This window comes from Zalophus californianus, chromosome 7 (assembly GCF_009762305.2).
Source record: "Zalophus californianus isolate mZalCal1 chromosome 7, mZalCal1.pri.v2, whole genome shotgun sequence".
Lineage (NCBI taxonomy): Eukaryota > Metazoa > Chordata > Mammalia > Carnivora > Otariidae > Zalophus > Zalophus californianus.
In genome coordinates, this window is record NC_045601.1 from 51,076,723 (window position 1) to 51,093,379 (window position 16,657).

At 42.7% G+C, this 16,657-nt stretch overlaps 1 protein-coding gene, 1 non-coding gene and 1 pseudogene across 8 annotated transcripts in view; 1 reads left to right on the top strand and 2 right to left on the bottom strand.

Moving 5' to 3' along the window:
- The window catches only part of METTL24 (methyltransferase like 24), a 112,935-nt gene that overhangs the window by 16,191 nt on the left and 80,087 nt on the right, over positions 1–16,657 (top strand). The window contains exon 1 of one of the 7 annotated variants that reach the window (XM_027601181.1): positions 7,637–7,716. The exons of the other annotated variants lie outside the window; for them this stretch is intronic. The gene's annotated coding sequence lies outside the window, so the exon portion shown is untranslated. Of the gene's footprint in view, positions 1–7,636; positions 7,717–16,657 lie in introns of those variants that run through there. 7 annotated transcript variants of the gene reach the window in all.
- On the bottom strand, positions 1,574–1,646 carry TRNAR-CCU. The gene has a single exon. It is a non-coding gene; the product is annotated as a tRNA-Arg (tRNA).
- On the bottom strand, positions 11,490–11,772 carry LOC113926382 (annotated as a pseudogene).

Here is a 16,657-nt window from a genome sequence, read left to right on the forward strand (position 1 = left end):
TCAGAGCAATAGTGAGAGATACCAATGCAGTTCAAAACAGAAATCAACTTAAAATTGATTACTTACAGTGTTCTTGGCTGTTGAAGATTTCCTACTGGCTGTATTTTCTTCTTAGACTCATGCACCATTGAGCCTGCCTTCTCTTGTCTATACTTCAATTCCTTTCTTCTGTTTTCAAGGCTTTAAGCCCCCGCTGCCCACTCTATTCTCTTGAGCTTCCAGCAAATTCCAGATACATGTCATTTTCTTACTCAGGCAATTTATCTTCTTCTGTTTTCCTCTCTCCTTCCAGGCCTGGCCTAGAGATGAATTATGCCACCCTGGTAGGAAGGCAAAATCGGCTGCAATCAGCGTTTGTTTTAAAAAATCATGTTTCTCCATCCTCTTGACTGTTACACAATCCATATTATGTGCTCAGCACAGTGCCTCGGATATAGTAAGCACTCATTACATGTTGGTTGTTCTTATTATTAGGAGAATCGTGCCAGTTTCGGTCCAGTGTTGGTCCCCTCAACCTAACTATGGCTACTGCTTTTTTTCTTTTTTTTTTTATGGGGTGGGGAAATGCATTATTAGGGCATTTGGGGAGCAGCAATGTATTGCTTCATGCAGAACCTCCTCTTTCCTTCATGCATGTCTTCATTTCCTCCTGTGACTTTTGGGATCCCTGGCGAACTCTATTGCCTTCTGTCTGTCATGGAAATGAGTTCACACAGAGGCTGCTGATGTGAACAGTAGGGTTCAAGAGTTCCTGAAAATAACCCGGCAATTGCATTCTTTGGTATATACCCAAGAGAACTGAAAACAGACGTTCACACAAAACATGTACACAAATGTTTATAGCAGCATTATTCAGAATAGCCAGAAGTGGGAAGCAACCCAAATGTCCATCAGCTGATGAATGGATACACAAAATGTGGTATATCCATATGACAAAATCTTATTTATGTTATTGTATAATATAAAAAAGAAAGAAGTTCTGATATATGCTGCAACGTGGATGAACTTTGAAAACATTATGCTCAGTGAAACTAAACAGTCACAAAATGTGACATATTACATCACTCCATTTTAATGGAATAACCACAGTGGGCAAATTTATAGTGACAGGAAGTAGATTAGTGGTTGTCAGAGGCTGGGGGTGGGCAGAGGGGATGGAGAATGACTGCTCCTGGGAATGGAGTTTCTTTTTGATGGGATGAAAATATTTTGGAATTAAATAGTGGTGATGGTTGTACAATCTGTATATATAAAAAAAACCACTCAATTGTTTAAAATGGCAACTCTTATAGTATGTGACTTACATCTCGGTTAAAAATAATGCCCAGAAGTCCATGGAATTTATGACCAGTGTAAACTACATGCTTTTCTCTGTTCAGATAAAGATATATTAACCGTGGGAGACTCCTGGAACCCCCTCCTGATGGTGCTTTTTAATGGGGATGGGTGTGTTCAGCAGAAATGTGGAATCCATGTGTTTGCTTCTCTAGAGCATTTGTATTAAAGGGAACAGCAATTATACCAATACCTTCCTTTTTTAAAAATTATTTTATTTTATTTTAAGTAGGCTCCATGCCCAATGTGGGGCTTGAACTCACAACCCTGAGATCAGGAGTCGCATGCTCCACCGACTGAGCCAACCAGGCGCCCCCGATACCTTACTTTTAAACAACTCTTCCCACGCTTACAAAAGCTCGCTGTGTCAGTGTCCTAAGTGGTTCTCATAACAGTCTTATGAGTGAGATGGTTGTTATTTTCATTCCACCAAGAGGGACCCTATTAAATAGCTGGTTCAAAGTAAATAGAGATTAAAACCCAGGTTGGCTGAGGTCAGATTTAATATTGTTTCTACTCTGTGCTATGCTAGCCTCCATGTTGAAGTCTGGATCTCAGGAAAATATGTTGGATTACTGTAGATTTTAGCCTTGATATTAAGGCTTTTTAGATCTTTTCCAAGTCAAATAATCTATTTTAAAGGTTAATTTTAGCTATTTTTGTCAGGTTGGAATTTCAAGCATGCTTCGCTGTGCTTAAGAACAAATTTGAACTGATTGTATAATTATGATAGGGAATGTTCTTTTGAATAGTGAATATTCATTTCGTACAGAAGTAGTAAAAGAAAATGGCTTATTTACCTAATGTGCACTAAGAGGACATTAACCTCCATCAGGAGCAGACGGCTACCCCACTTTTGGAACCTAAGTGTTTGACTTCATTTGGGTACCCTGGATACAGAGAATTGTTTTGGAAAATCTGAACGCCTAGGCCTTACTCCTGGAGAGGGAATGTTCTTATTTATAAATCCGAACCACTAGCATAGATGGGAGCCTCTTTAACACACACAACATTGTATCCTTCCTTGTTATGGTGATATGTTGAGTCAAGGAACAGGAAAAAAAGAGTACTATCTCGATGTATAATTTTGTTTTTAAAAAATATAGGCAAGCGAGGATGCAGATAATTAAAATAAAGGCACATAGGTTTGGTCAAGTCATTAGCTTAATAGGAAAAACAGATCAAAAGTGCTCTTAAGGTTTTTATTAAAAATTTTTATTTATTTATTTATTTATTTATTTATTAAAAGATTTTATTTATTTGACAGAGAGGGACACAGCGAGAGATGGAACACAAGCAGGGGGAGTGAGAGAGGGAGAAGCAGGCTTCCCGTGGAGCAGGGAGCCCGATGTGGGGCTCGATCTCAGGACCCTGGGACCATGACCTGAGCCGAAGGCAGACGCTTAACGACTGAGCCACCCAGGCGCCCCCCTCCCCCATTTTTTTTTTTAAAGAACAAAACCATATAAGAATGGGAGAGGTGGGTAAGGGAGGTTGGAAATTTAATTTTCTGTGTCTTTTATTTGAGGAGTTTTTAGATTATAGTTATTTTGAAACCAAAATTTTTCAATTTAAAAATAGAAGTGGAGAAATAGCAGATTGGAGTTTGGTGGAAAAAAATTAGAGGGAGAAGGAGAGTACAACAGGGAGGCTCTGTGCAGGGAATTCTTATGTTCAGTTTCTTCCTGAATTTCCTGTGGACTGTGTAGACAGGAGTTTCAAAATTTGATGAAAACAACTCGATGGAAGATGAGGGACAGGCATTCTAGAATAGTGAACCTCTGTTTGCATACACATTTGTTTGCGGTTGATTTCAGGGGGAGCGCGGGCCTCACGGAGCCCTAAATTCTTAATCTGGGAGTGGATCAGAATCAGTCATAGGAGTTTGCAGAATACAGATACCTCTGCCTCAGCTACCCCGGGCCTCCTGCGAAGGACCCCTCCCTCTCTCAGGGAGGCGTGAGTGCTGGGGTAAGACTTGTCCACTGTGATTGGGATGGCTGATTCCTAAACGTGGTGTAGAAGCTTAGGCAACTAGTGTTCACCGTTAACTGAGAGCTGCCCCACTGTGATGGGTTTTGTCTCCTGGAATCACCTCACTGCTGGCTGGGCTGAGCCCTCAGGAGATGGAGCCGGGAGTCCAGCCCAACAGCTGGTTGAGTCCGGACCACACCAGGCCTGGCCTGGTGGGAGATGGGATACTGAGGTGTACAATCCTACTGATGGCCAGTTCGGCCCTCCTTGGGCTCCTGAAGCTGTACCTTGGAGAAGAGCCATGTTTTGTTTTCACAATAGTAGCCAATGGCTCCTCCCTGCTATTGATTTTTATGCTACTTCATTTGTAAATAAGTGCTCATTTTATGTCATAAAAACGTTGAATGTTAAAAAAATATTTTTAAAGGCAGACAACTTCATGGCTTCTTGAGAAACAAACATAATGGAAGTTATGGTCATCTCTTCCACGCTTCTGCTTATCCACAGTCCTACTCTATGTATTTTTCCAGCTACACACTGACATTAGTCTAGCATCTTTCTAAGTTGATTGATAGTAATAGGGCACTGTCTCTGTGCGCTTGTGGAATCTCTACAACCATTCAATTAGCAAGGTGAGTAGAAGCCTCTAATGGAAAGTCACCAGTTGGCAGTCATTGGTCAGTTAGGTAGAAGGTAGTTAAAGCAGTGATTAACAAAAAGTATACACACTGTCTGTTTTAACTCAAAACCTGCATGTACATTCGTTTGCCAGTCTTTTGTTGTGAGTATGGCCCCTGGCTGGAGTTCTGGTCTTTCTTGCAAAACACCCTTCTCAGCTACATCACTCATTTCCAATTTTGGTTTCTTCAAAGTAGAGCAAGAACTTAACACTTGTGAAGCAACCCACATGCAGAACACCTTTAGAATTCAGTGATTTTGTTCTTCTATCTTACAGTGACTTCACTCATACCTCATGTAGCAGCATTTAAAAATAGCGCCTAACTTTTACTGACTTGGTTTTCTTTATGTGCACAGATTTCATCAGTTTACCTAAACTTCAATTAAATTATAGAATTTCAATAACTTGTACAACTGATAGAAACTGGTTTGGGAACAAACCAAATGACTCCTGGGGAAAATATAACTAAACTAGTAGCAGCACCAGAGCACAGATAGAGAGGATGCTGAGGGTCAGCTGATCTGACAGGTTGGTTTGGTAGAGAGGTTAAGAGTGCTTCTGCTATAATATATGTTGAAGGAGATAAAAATTGTGCACCATGTTTTATGGTATGTTGGAGTTACTTTATTTGTAAAACAAATTCCTACAAGGAGGAATGCATTTATTTACCTGTAAGAGAGTATACACAGCATAGTTGTGGCAGGTAGAATGTTGGGAACTAGATCAGGGCGGTTACGATCAGAAGGTGCATCCCTGCAAGGCTTTGTGGGATCAGCCCTTACGACACGCGGAGTTTTCACCTCTATGCCAACAATTAATTGTTCTGCGTTTAACAAATCAAATTTATAGTGGCAAGTATTTATAGTTTCAAGGTTACATGCCAACCCTCTTTGGAATAATGAAAACAAACTTTCAGTATAGTAGAAAAGCTCTGTGCTCTTCTTAACAAATAGGTTTGGCTAAAACCTAACTTGGTGATTTCAAGGTATAGAATATGTACAGGTCTAGCTTAGATTTTATAACTATGTAAATAGTTATTACCCTTTTTATCTATCAAACATTTAAGGTTGGGGCACCAGGATGGCTCAGTTGATTAAGCGTCTGCCTTCAGCTCAGGTCATGATCTCAGGTCCTGGGATCGAGCCCCACAGCAGGCTCCCTGCTCAGTGCGGAGTCTTCTCCCTCTCCCTCTGCCCCCCTATTCCGCTCATGCTCTCTCTCTTTCTAATAAATAAATAAAATCTTTAAAAAAAACATTTAAGGTAGATAATAACTTATTTCCATCTAAATAAATAAATAGTATTTATATTTAGCTGGATTAAGGTATTACTATAAAGCCCAGCTAGTGCATTTCCCTATTTTCATCCAAAGTAATAAAAAATTTGTCCTCAGTCCCAAGAAATATATCATGTTCTTCCCTTCACATTTAAATCAATGTGAAAATGTCCCTTGGAATCATTTCTGTGGTGGATTGTAAAAGAAGTAAGACACCTTGTGTTCTCACAGGTTTGTAGTCCGATTAGAGAAACCAGACCAACATACTTGAAACAGATTACACCAAACATTTGATTAAGTATAAAATGAGAAGTACAAGCAATAATTCTTGTTGAAGAAACTGTTTTGCATAGTTTATTTTGCACATAGTAAAGGCTTGAGTGGTTAGGAAATTTGGGGGAAGTATGTGGGACTAAATAAGTGGAATTTGAACTGATTAGTGAATAAAGGAAAGAATTGTGGGTAGGACAAAAAAGGTATGTTCAGGACAGGAGGCATTTAGGGAACAGACCAGAGAGTAGGGTTTGTTTTGTAATCCAGGAAGGTCCTATAAGATCCTAAGAAGGTCCTTGTGGTCTTTATCTGAGCATCTCCTAACTTCCCTGAGTCTTGGCAGCGAATTGTCTTTGATTCCATGTCTTTTCTTTCCTTATTTCCCTGAGAGTGTCCATAAAACCAACGATCTCTTCTAGCCTACCATTCAATCTCTGATGTTGTGGCATTGGGAGGATTCAGTGGGGATGGGTACATAACAATGATAACCATCTTTTACCCAGTGCCTTTTAGGTTCCTGTATCAGTCAGGACAGGATAGGGTATGCTGCAGTAACAAACATCCTCAAAATTTCAGTGGATTAAAATAACATATAATATCTATATTAACAGGAAAACTAGGTATGGGGAAGAGAGAACTCTGAGACCTGGGATGGCAGCACGGAGTAGCAGAGCAAGTATCGGACTGGTGGCCTAGAGGCCTAGCTCTGAGCCAGCCCACCTCCTCCTACCTATGTAACATTGGTATGCCATTGCATCTCTCCAAGCTTGATTTTTGTCAATTATAATATAAAGGAGTTGCTCTAGCTCATCCTTGAGTTCTCTTATTTATTTATTTATTTATTTATTTTTATTTTATTTTTTTAAGTTCTCTTTGAATACAGTGATTCTCTACAAGGATGAAACAGGTAAAATTTAAAGCTAGAAGAGTTTCTGTCTTCTGGATTCTATAACATGTTTGTTTGTAAGCTCTTTCAGGTTGTTTGTTTTTCTTTAACATAAGGACCGTTAGTCCTCTTTTCTCAGACCATTAAGACACATGGTCAAAATTTTCATCAGCTTAGATCTGCTATATTTATTTGCACAATTTGTCCCCTTTACTCTTGTTATTTCCAGTCTGAAGTGAGAAAAGGTGACTGGGCCAGGGTTGGCTGCCACTTTGACAGTTTCACTTCTAACCTCAGGGATTCGCACTCTCATTCATCAGAGAGCTCTGAGTCCAGAGAGTTCCACGGTGGCAAACCCAATAATGATTGACCTCTGAAAAGGTCTGCTTCTTTCAGTAATTCTTCATGTTCCTGAAAAGGGCCGCTTAGTGATAAAGATTGTAGACCTTTCCTTCCATTTAGGTTTGAAGCTTAAGTGTTTTTGGTTCCAGAGTTGTCCAGCGAGCTTGCTCTGCCTTGTTTTATACTCTGGCAGCTTCCCACAGATGACAAAGAAACATTTATTGGGATGCTTCTACTTGTCAGGCGCTATAACTTACAGTGCATTCAGACTGAAGAATGTTCTGTAAGTATAGAATCATGAGAGGAATGTCTCAGAACTGGAGTCTTATCTCTAATTGTCAGTAGGATTCACTCAGGCTACCTCATGCTATATCACAATCAAAAGGGCCAGAGAGTGGCAATATGGACACTTTTAAAGTGACAAAAGAGTTAACAATGAATGAAAATATACTGAAAACTGAGACATACATACACACATACACACACACACACACACACACACACACGTAATTGTGTGCGACTGATGGCTTATATTCAATGGGAGGTGATACCCTCATCAGGACACTGATGATGCCCTTGAGCCATGTGGTAAATGGTGGGTGGTTTGGCTGGCATCCTGGGCTCTGCTGTGCTGTTTTCCTTCTACCTGCCCTGGGCTGTCCTACTCACGGCAGAACACCTTATGTCTTGCTTGTTTATATCCTTTCTCAAAGGAGACTATTCAAGCACCATCCAGAGTCTACCACTGATTTCCAGGGAAGGTCTTGCTCCCCACCTATGTGCTGTGCCACACGACGCTGCTGTTCCACGTGTCAGCCTTTCAGGTGGCTGCAGGGTGCTGAAGATCTGTGATTCAGCTGCTCGGTGTGGCCTCTGGGATGCATCCTTTCTGCCATGATCCCTCTTCCCCCGCACTTGGTGACTCTGGGTGACACATTTTTAATTCTCTTTGGTAATGAAAATCACATCTTGTTTAGACTCTAGAACTAAAACACTCTCCCTGTAAAACGGTTGAGCAGCACTGAGCTTTACCATTGACAGACTTTCTGTGTTTCTGTGCAACATTGTGCCACAGAGCCTCTCTGAGGCTGAGAGGCTAATGGGGCATCTGCATGGATGTGACTGGCGGTTTTGGGATCACAGTGAGGGAGCCCATGTGGAGACTTGTGGTTTGGCCTGAGGCTTGAGGACTGAGGTGAGCTGAGAGCCACCAAAGAGGCCTTGGGCATCCCTTATGGACAACCCTGATTTCCAGGTGACCTTGTGGGGAGGATGGAGATGGCTGTGCAAGGATTGGGGGCACATCGCCTCTTTCCTCTCATAACCCCCATTCCCCTCTTCCCTTCTCAATTCCTTTCCCTCCATCCTAGTGGTTTTCCTGTCCTCCACCCCCCGCAACCTCTGCTAACTCTACTTCTCCTTTGGCCTTGGCAGCTACTCAGGATGCAAGGATCCTTGAAATGGGTTTATGGGGGTGCTGTAGAACTTCCATCCTGAGGCTGATGATTCAGGAACTGGTAAATGTTTGGGGGAGATGTTTTCTAACTGGAGCAAGTCCATGAGCTCTTAGCAGATTGATGTTGATTCAGATGATGTTAAGCTTCTAGGATTTTGAATTCCAGAAAGTCTGGGTCCCCTATGTGATTTGAATAGGGTGTGCACATATGTGGAAGTGTGCATTTATATATGTGTATGTGTGTGTGTGTGAGAGAGAGAGAGAGAGAAAGAGAGACAGAGGTAGTGAGTGAAAGAGAGGATCCTGAAAAATGTGATTCATGTTGTTTCTAAGTTCCTATTTGCTTTCTTAGGCAAACTTTCTTATATAATCTTACTTTCATAAGACAAATGAAACTCCTTCCTCCTTTCCTGGTTGATGTGATACCACAGTGAGAAACATGATTTGACATTTGAGTTCCTACTATGTATGCAGATGCTATATAGTTTCGACATCATGGAAACAAATGAGAACCTTTGTATTGCATTGGGTCTATCCAGGAATTTGGCTTCTCTTTCTACTGTCTATGATAAAAACCTAAAATACATTATGTTTTATTCTTTTAGCCATTCCCTTGTGCATTCCAATCTCATGCAAACTTGAACTATTTTGACATACACAGAAAAACGTGGGGAATTTAAAGATGTCAGTTGAAGAACAAAACCCAGCTCAAATTTGTTTGGCATGTCTTTCCAACTTACCGGGATAACTTAGAGATTAAATCAAGAGCTGAGCATCTATTCTTTCTTGTCCTTAATTCCTTCCTAAAAGTTCAGGGCCTGCTTGAATTATAGTGCATTTTTTCTTGTCAGAGCTGATTTGATTTCTGGTTCCCTTGCCTCCTGGCCTACACTCTGTGTAATGATGCAGAGGTGGCAGATTGATGGGCAAAGGATTCAAAATGCTGCTCTGGATTTGGGCTTCAGCATGTGTGCTGTCTGTTGCCAGAGGCATTTAGCAGATGGACTTGGAGAGGTGGGACTGGGCCTTCACAGGGACGGGACCTCATGGTAAGAGGCCCCTGTGGGATGGACTCTGCTTTTCCCACCTTGCCATTCGGACTCTGGCCTACTACTGAGGCCATCACAAGATTAATAGACTCTGCTTTTGTTGTGTTTAGTTTTGAATAATTTGAGTGTGATGTGTCTGGACATGGGTTTCTTTGAGTCTGTTTGGGGCTTGCCAAGCTTCTTAAGTCTTTAGGTTTATAACTCTTGTCAAATTTGGGCCTCTTTCAGCCATTGTATCTTTAAATAGAATATATATCTATATTTAGATATCTATATCTAGATATATCTGCATATATATCTAGATATATCTATATATATATTTTTTTCCCCTGCACTGCATTTTTTTCTCTTCCTCCTCTGACATTCCAGTGACTAGAAGCTGGACTTCTTGATATTGCCTTACAGTTCCCTGAGGCTCTTTTCACTTCTTCTTCTTTTTTTTTTTTTTCCCTAATCATTTTTTTCTCTCTGTTGTTCAGATTGGATACTCCCTGTAGATCTATCTTCAAGTTCACAGACTGTTTCTTGTGTCCTATCCATTTTACGGCTGAGTCCATTCGCTGAGATTTTTGTTTGGGTTATTGCATTTTTCCGTTCTAAAATGTCCTTTTGGCTCTTTATATCTCACGTTTCTTTGCTGAGACTTTCTATTTTTCCGCTCGTTTCAAGATGTACGCTCTTACTTCTTGGAGTATTTCTATAATAGTTGCTTTTAAGTTTTTGTCAAATAATTCCAACATCTATGTTATGCCTGCATTGGCATCTGGGGATTGTCTTTTCCCCCACACCAATTGGGATGTTCCTGATTCTCCATGTGCTGAGTAGTTTTGGGTTATATCCTGGACATTTTGTATATTATATTATGAGTCTGAGTCATGTTTAAATACTATAGATAAGGTTGATATATTTGTTTTCCCAGACAGTCTGGTTGGATCCAGGCCTCAAATTTCAGCCAGCCTTCTGGGGATTGTGATTTCAATATCAGTCCTGTTTTTAAAGCCTTCGCGGTGTTTTTTTTTTTTTTCCAATCTGTCCCACATGCATGCCACCCATTGTCCAGTCTGGGACCCTGCAAAGGTCTGTCACCTGGGTTCCCAGAGCCTTTGATATGCTAACTGGGGTCAGATCCATGCTCCTACATTTCAGGGGTGAGCCCCGGACTTCATAAACCACTTTATGGGGTTGCCTTCCTTTTCCACGATTTCCTCAGTATTACCCAGTTCCCTGTGGTTTCTGAACCTCTGGCCGGAAAGGTTGGGCTTTTGTTACCTCTGCTGTGCCTGGTGTTTTACTACATACTTCTGGTAACTGTGCCTGAGTCTAAGGCCAAGGTGTGGGAGAAGGAGAGAGAAAATACCGGGGACCCACCCCATCCTCTTGGGGTCTCAGCCACAGATCGAAGAGTAAGCTTCCCTTTCCTCAGAGTTTTAGGTGCCTGTGGCTCTCCGCTTGGCTTCTACCACTGCAGTGGGATTGCCCAGGAGCTGGGATGCTAGAATGGCAAAAAGGAAGAAAAAAGACAGGACAAGATGGGGGATTTTCCCCACTCTCTCTGAGCATTAGGAGACCCCTTCCCTGCTGGAGCCTGAATGAGGGGGCTTCTCCTGACGCTTGTGGTCTGTGCCGATGCCCACCTCTAGTATGTGGCTGCCTTGAGGAGGGGCCAGGAGAGAGGGCCCCAGAAGAAAAAGCAATGGTGACCTCACTGCACGTTCTGAATTCTGGTCGTCTTCTTCACTCTGCCTGCTGGTATTTACTTTTCACATTCCTCAAATCACTGCTCCATACGTTCTGGCCAGGTTTTATTGCTGCATTCAGTATAAGACACGGGGTGGGGGGTGTGCTTACCCATCTTTATCCAGAACTGAAACTGAGATTCTTTTTTTTTTTTTTTAAGATTTTATTTATTTATTTGACAGAGAGAGACACAGTGTAAGAGGGAACACAAGCAGGGGGAGTGGGAGAGGGAGAAGCAGGCTTCCTGTCGAGCAGGGAGCCCAAAGTGGGGCTCAATCCCTGGACCCTGGGATAATGACCTGAGCCGAAGACAGACGCTTAACGACTGAGCCACCCAGGCACTCCATGAGATTCTTTTTTTAAGTGAAATTTTTGCATGGAGTACCTGAATTTTAAATGTCACCACAACATGTGTAACTGACCCCTGTTCTTTTTTTTTTTTTTAAACCAGAACACTTATTGTGTGACGAATCGTTGAAATCCTTAAGATGAACTGGATGCTGCCCTCTTGGGCTTAGGTGTTGTTCCTCTAGGGAATCCGTGCCCGAGTCTGCGGTATAAAATTTTAGCTGCCTCATTCGACCGGTCCCAGTGGTGTTTCGTCTCTTCGCCTTGGCACTCCGGTTCTACTTTCTCTTGCGCTCAGCAGGATAGCCACATCTGCCACGGTGGACTTCTGAGGGTGGTAGGCCTTCAAGCCACAGCGGCGGCACAATGTGTGTGTCTTATTGCGACGCTTTCCAAACGATGACGTCCCCTTGGTCATCTTGTTTCCGCGGCAGACCCCAAAGAGACCCCTGCTCTTTTGGAAGCAGGACTAACTGTGAGAAAAAAGTTCAGGAGCATGTAGAGGGGAAGGTGTGTAAGCTGCCACCCCAGAGACGCCCAGAGCCCTGCACACTCACTCAGGCCAAGTCCTAAAAACCATGATTATCTAAGGGCATTACAGAAAGGTAGTGGCTGATGCTCGCATACTCTCAGCTGCACCTGGACCCGGGTTCTTCCCTGGGCCCTGTTTTGTGCCCCCCTCCCCCAACCCTACAACTCCCACAACCTACTTCTTCTTCTAAAAAGGAATAAACAATTTCCTTCAATCATTGTTTCCTGCCCACTAACAGATGCTCCTAATTAGCACACAATTGCAAAAAAAATATATTTTGCTTGTTTTGGGTTTGTTTCTCAGAGAAAGCTTAGACTTCCCCAACATCAGCACATCAACACATGGTCAGTGGGTTGTTTAGTTTGACTCAAGGACTCACAACCGTGTTCTTTTCCACGGGCGTGACTGAAATGCAATCAATGGTTAGCCATCTCTCCCAATGGAAAATTGCTGGTTCTAAAACCTGTCAGGAACTTACTCACTTGTGGGAATGTGCATTTTGGGAGTACTGAAACTTTACAAAAAGATCGCACTCGACCAGCACGATAAAGAAACTGACCATTTGAATCACTCATCCTATAATTTCATCCCTAAAGAACTGTAGCATCAGAACACAGAGGAATGGACCATTAGTAGCCTTCCTTTGGCTTGTTTTATATTTGTATTTTACACAAATATGTTAAAAAATGCTCATGTAACTGATGGTGGTATGGTCCTTGTCTGACAGTTTCTATGGTGGCTCCATGAGGTCATTCATGTGTGCGGGGGAAACTGCCTGTGAAGGAGGAAGCTGTTATTCCAGATTTCAAGACAACGAAAACTTTGCACCAGGCAGAATCGATGGCTCTCTTTCCGGGTTATGGGTGGGTCTGCTTTTCTTAATAATTTTTTTTTTTTTAATGCAGCCAGTTTTGCTTGGGACTTGTGGTCTTGAATCAAGACATTCCTATTATGTGCATAAGTGTAGGCTGGTAGGCAAAAGAGTATTTTAAAACATTGCTTTATTTTTTGCACTATCTTCTAATAGTGAAATCTTGGAATTCAGTTTCTTTGGCCTGAAAGAATCATTTTTTTTTCAAGAAACAAATTTAATGCTGAAATCATAAATTATAAAAATATCTGAAAGCCTCATGGCTATGCTTGTTGTGGTCTTTTTGAACCAGGTCCATTATCTGTGTGCACTGGCTTGGACTGACTCAGTGATCACTTTTTTTTTTTTTTTTTTACCCCATGGGATGCAGAATCTCAGATGTCTGCAAAATAGCCCCAGAACAACATGAGTTAGCAGTATATATCTTCTGCTGTCCTTAATCTTAATTTTTGGAAATTTTTTCTCTGCACTCAGAACATACTAGAGGAAGCCAGCTCACTTTTCAATGCATGTTGTCTGGAGAAAGTGCCAGAGAAAGCCTTCACAAACAAAGTGGGGGCTGCTTCTTTCCCTCAGAAGTCTGGAAGCCTGTCTTCCCTGAGCTGCCTGTCCATGTTGGGGGAGGGCCTCCTTTGTATGACTGGCCTGGTGGTTCAAAGGGCAGGACCATGGACTGCAAAGGAGTAGAGGGGTCCTCGTCCCTGCAATGGCTCAAGATGATGGCTACTTCTCTGTGGCAGCTCATTGTGTGGCCTCCATTTGACATTTTAGCCCAGGTCTGCTGGGGACAGCCAGCCCAGCCCCGAATGATAGTACAAGTACCCGCTTCTGCTGAAGCTGTTCCTTTACCCATCCTGAGAGGAAGCAGGCTGGCAGACAGGACTGGGAATCCCTGTTTCCACCTCCTGGGAGTGATGGGGGTAGGATCATTCTGGCCACATGCTGTTTGGAGCATATAGATAGCAGTGTATGCCGGCATTTAGGGAATTATTGGGGGATAAAATCATGATAAATTTTTTTTTTAAAGAAAAAGGTTTTTGGTTTGGTTTTGTTTTTGGCTTGTTATCTATGAAACACCAGCCACTGGTGTTTTAAGGTGCTCAGAGAATTCTGTCGGCGGGATGTTTGGAAGGACAAATATTGATGTGTGTGCTAGAGAATTAAGACAAATGATAATTGAAAGGGATGATAAAAGCTAGTGGTTTCCTTGGGGAAATAATCACGAACTGCTGTCAGACTGATTCCAATAAGAATATTACTTTATGTGAAATGTTTTTTAAACAGCTCAACCAAAGCATTAAGCTGGATTACTTCTAGGGCATCTCTTCGCTGTATGTTTCTACTGTACCTCCACCTGAGATTCCTCAGCTGCTCGTCACTGTTCCGGCTGCCATGTTGAGCTGCGTCATGGTCAACACTCGGTTGGAAATGAGAAATATCAGATTGCAATAGGATCCTGTTTGCCGGTCCTGAAGATAATTCTATAGTTTTACCATATTGATTCACCATGCGGATTCATTCTTATTGATCTGTGAAGTTATTTATGTGTGTTTGCTCAGGTTAAGCGGCTCCTGCTGTGTTTAGGGAATCTCTTTAAGGAAGCTTTAGGGCTTCTTGCGGTGGAGACTGCTTGCCACAATTTGCATTTGCATGTTTTGGCATTTATGTTGGGGTTATGCTTGGGTCCTCCATCTCTTTGTGACCCCATTTACCCTCTAGAGATATCTATCAGAGCCCCTACCTAACTGCATTGCATTTATTGGGTTAAAGCTATATTAAATTATCCTGTGTTAAATTGTAACCCAGAGCCTGGCACGAGGCATGAGTGTCCACTGAATGAATGAATGACGCCCTGGTCAAGTCTCATTGCCTCTTTCCAAAGGAAGAGATGCAGGAGACCTTCCATTTGCCTCTCCAGATCCACTTTCCACCCTTCTCTTCCTGTTCTGCACCCCCAGGGGCTGACTAACCGTAGCCTCCCTCTTCTCTGCCACCTTTTGCCTTTGACAGCAAGTGTGGGTATATAATAGGACTGGATGTGCCAGGATTGCTTTGTTCCTTTATTGAATGCCTTGTCCACACAGTGTCTCACTCTGGGTTCCACAAATTCCTTCTTGTTCCTTCAGGCTGAGGGTTTGTGAGGGCTCTCTGGTGCTGCCAGCCGTGGGTATTGCATTATTCCTTACGGGTTTCCTTAAACGTTTGTAAATAGTTTTCCTATTAAATTCTTCTCAGATTCACTGGTGGGAAGGAGCCCACTGTATCCTGCTAGAACTCTGACTGATATTTACCCAGGTCACCCAGATGACAAAGTTAGTTGTGATCTAGAATCCCTAATCTGTGTCTCTTGCATTATTTCAAGTAAACACTTTCTTCTAGGCCAGTCTGCCTCCAAATTAGAATCAAATAGAGCAGGGGTCAGCAAACTACAGCCGTGTGGGCCAAATCCAGCCTGTAACCTGTTTTTGTAAATGGAATTTTACTGGAACACAGCCACGACCATTGGTTTACTCACTGTCTGTGGCTGCTATCGAGCTATAGCAGGAGGTGAAGAATTGCAACAGAAACTGTATGGCCTGGAAAGCCTAAGCTGTTTACTGTTTCACCCCTTGTAGAAAGAGTTTACTGATCCCTGATTTCAAGGAAGACCGTCATGTGTGAACTTTATTATTTTTATCAAGAGGCTCCTGGGCCAGATGCTGGGGGGCACTTGTGAGTGGTCATAGGATGAAGACATGGGGAGTTTTAAACGCCAGGACTAGACAGGTTTGCCCAAAGAGCACTGTGTTGTGGCAGCTTGGCAAGGCACTCCCTCATGTGATATGAGAAGAACGTGACCAAACAAAACTGGGAGGTATTTGTATTTAAATGTGCTTATAATGTATGATTTCATAATTAAATAATTTCCCGAAAAGAATTGCTCTCCCTAATGTTTCAGCATCTCCCTGTCAAAGTTACCAGACTGCCCTTTGTGGGAGAGTCCAGGTTTTGTTCATATCTGTGTAGACCTCTGTCTGGCGCAGAGTGACTGATACTCAGTATTGTTTGACCAAATGGTAATCAGCATCTACTTCAGAGAAGGGGAAAAAAGTAGGGGGGTGGTGGTGTACGGTATTAACTGGGAAGATATATTAATGTTCTCAGGCTTTCTCTGATTAGAGTCTCCGCTCAACCTTCACAGAACAAGAACAGCTATAAGAAGAGGCTGTATACCCAGAAAAGGTGCCCCTCAGGGCAGACTGGCTGCATCACTTGTGGGGTTCGGTACAAAATGAAAATGTGAGGCCCCTTATTCCAAAATTATTAAAGAATTTCCAGATAGTATCAGCGTATCAGTAGAGCATTGAGCCCAGCACAGCCCCTCTAAGACGACACAGGTCGCACGCCCGGGAGACTGGCAGCTGAGAAGAAGGCAGCCTGTGGGAGATCAGTGAGGATTCGTTAAGTCTAGAGAACCGCAGGGCGCTCAGCTACTACAAGGAGGTGCAGACCTGCATTGCTCAGAGTTCTGGAGGTTGGAAGTCCAGGGTCGGGGTACAAGCAGAATTGGTTTCCAGGAAAGGCCCTCTTCTGGGTTGCTGCCTTCTCGCCATGTCCTCCCATGAGGGAAGGGGCTAGAAAGCTCTGTGGGATCTTTTATGTAAGAGCACTAATAGCATTCAGGAAGGCTCTACCTTCATAACCTAAGCACCTCCCAGAGGCCCCCCTGCCTAATACCATCACACTGGTCATTAGGATTTCAACCTGTGAATATGGGGTGGGGGGACACGCACACATTCAGACCATGGTAATACCTGAGTGAAGAACAATGTGTTTACGTTTACATGAACGGTCCATTTATCTGTCCCCAGAAACTTCCCTTACCTCCTTCCTCATCGTAAAAGCGGTTTAAGGGCCCAG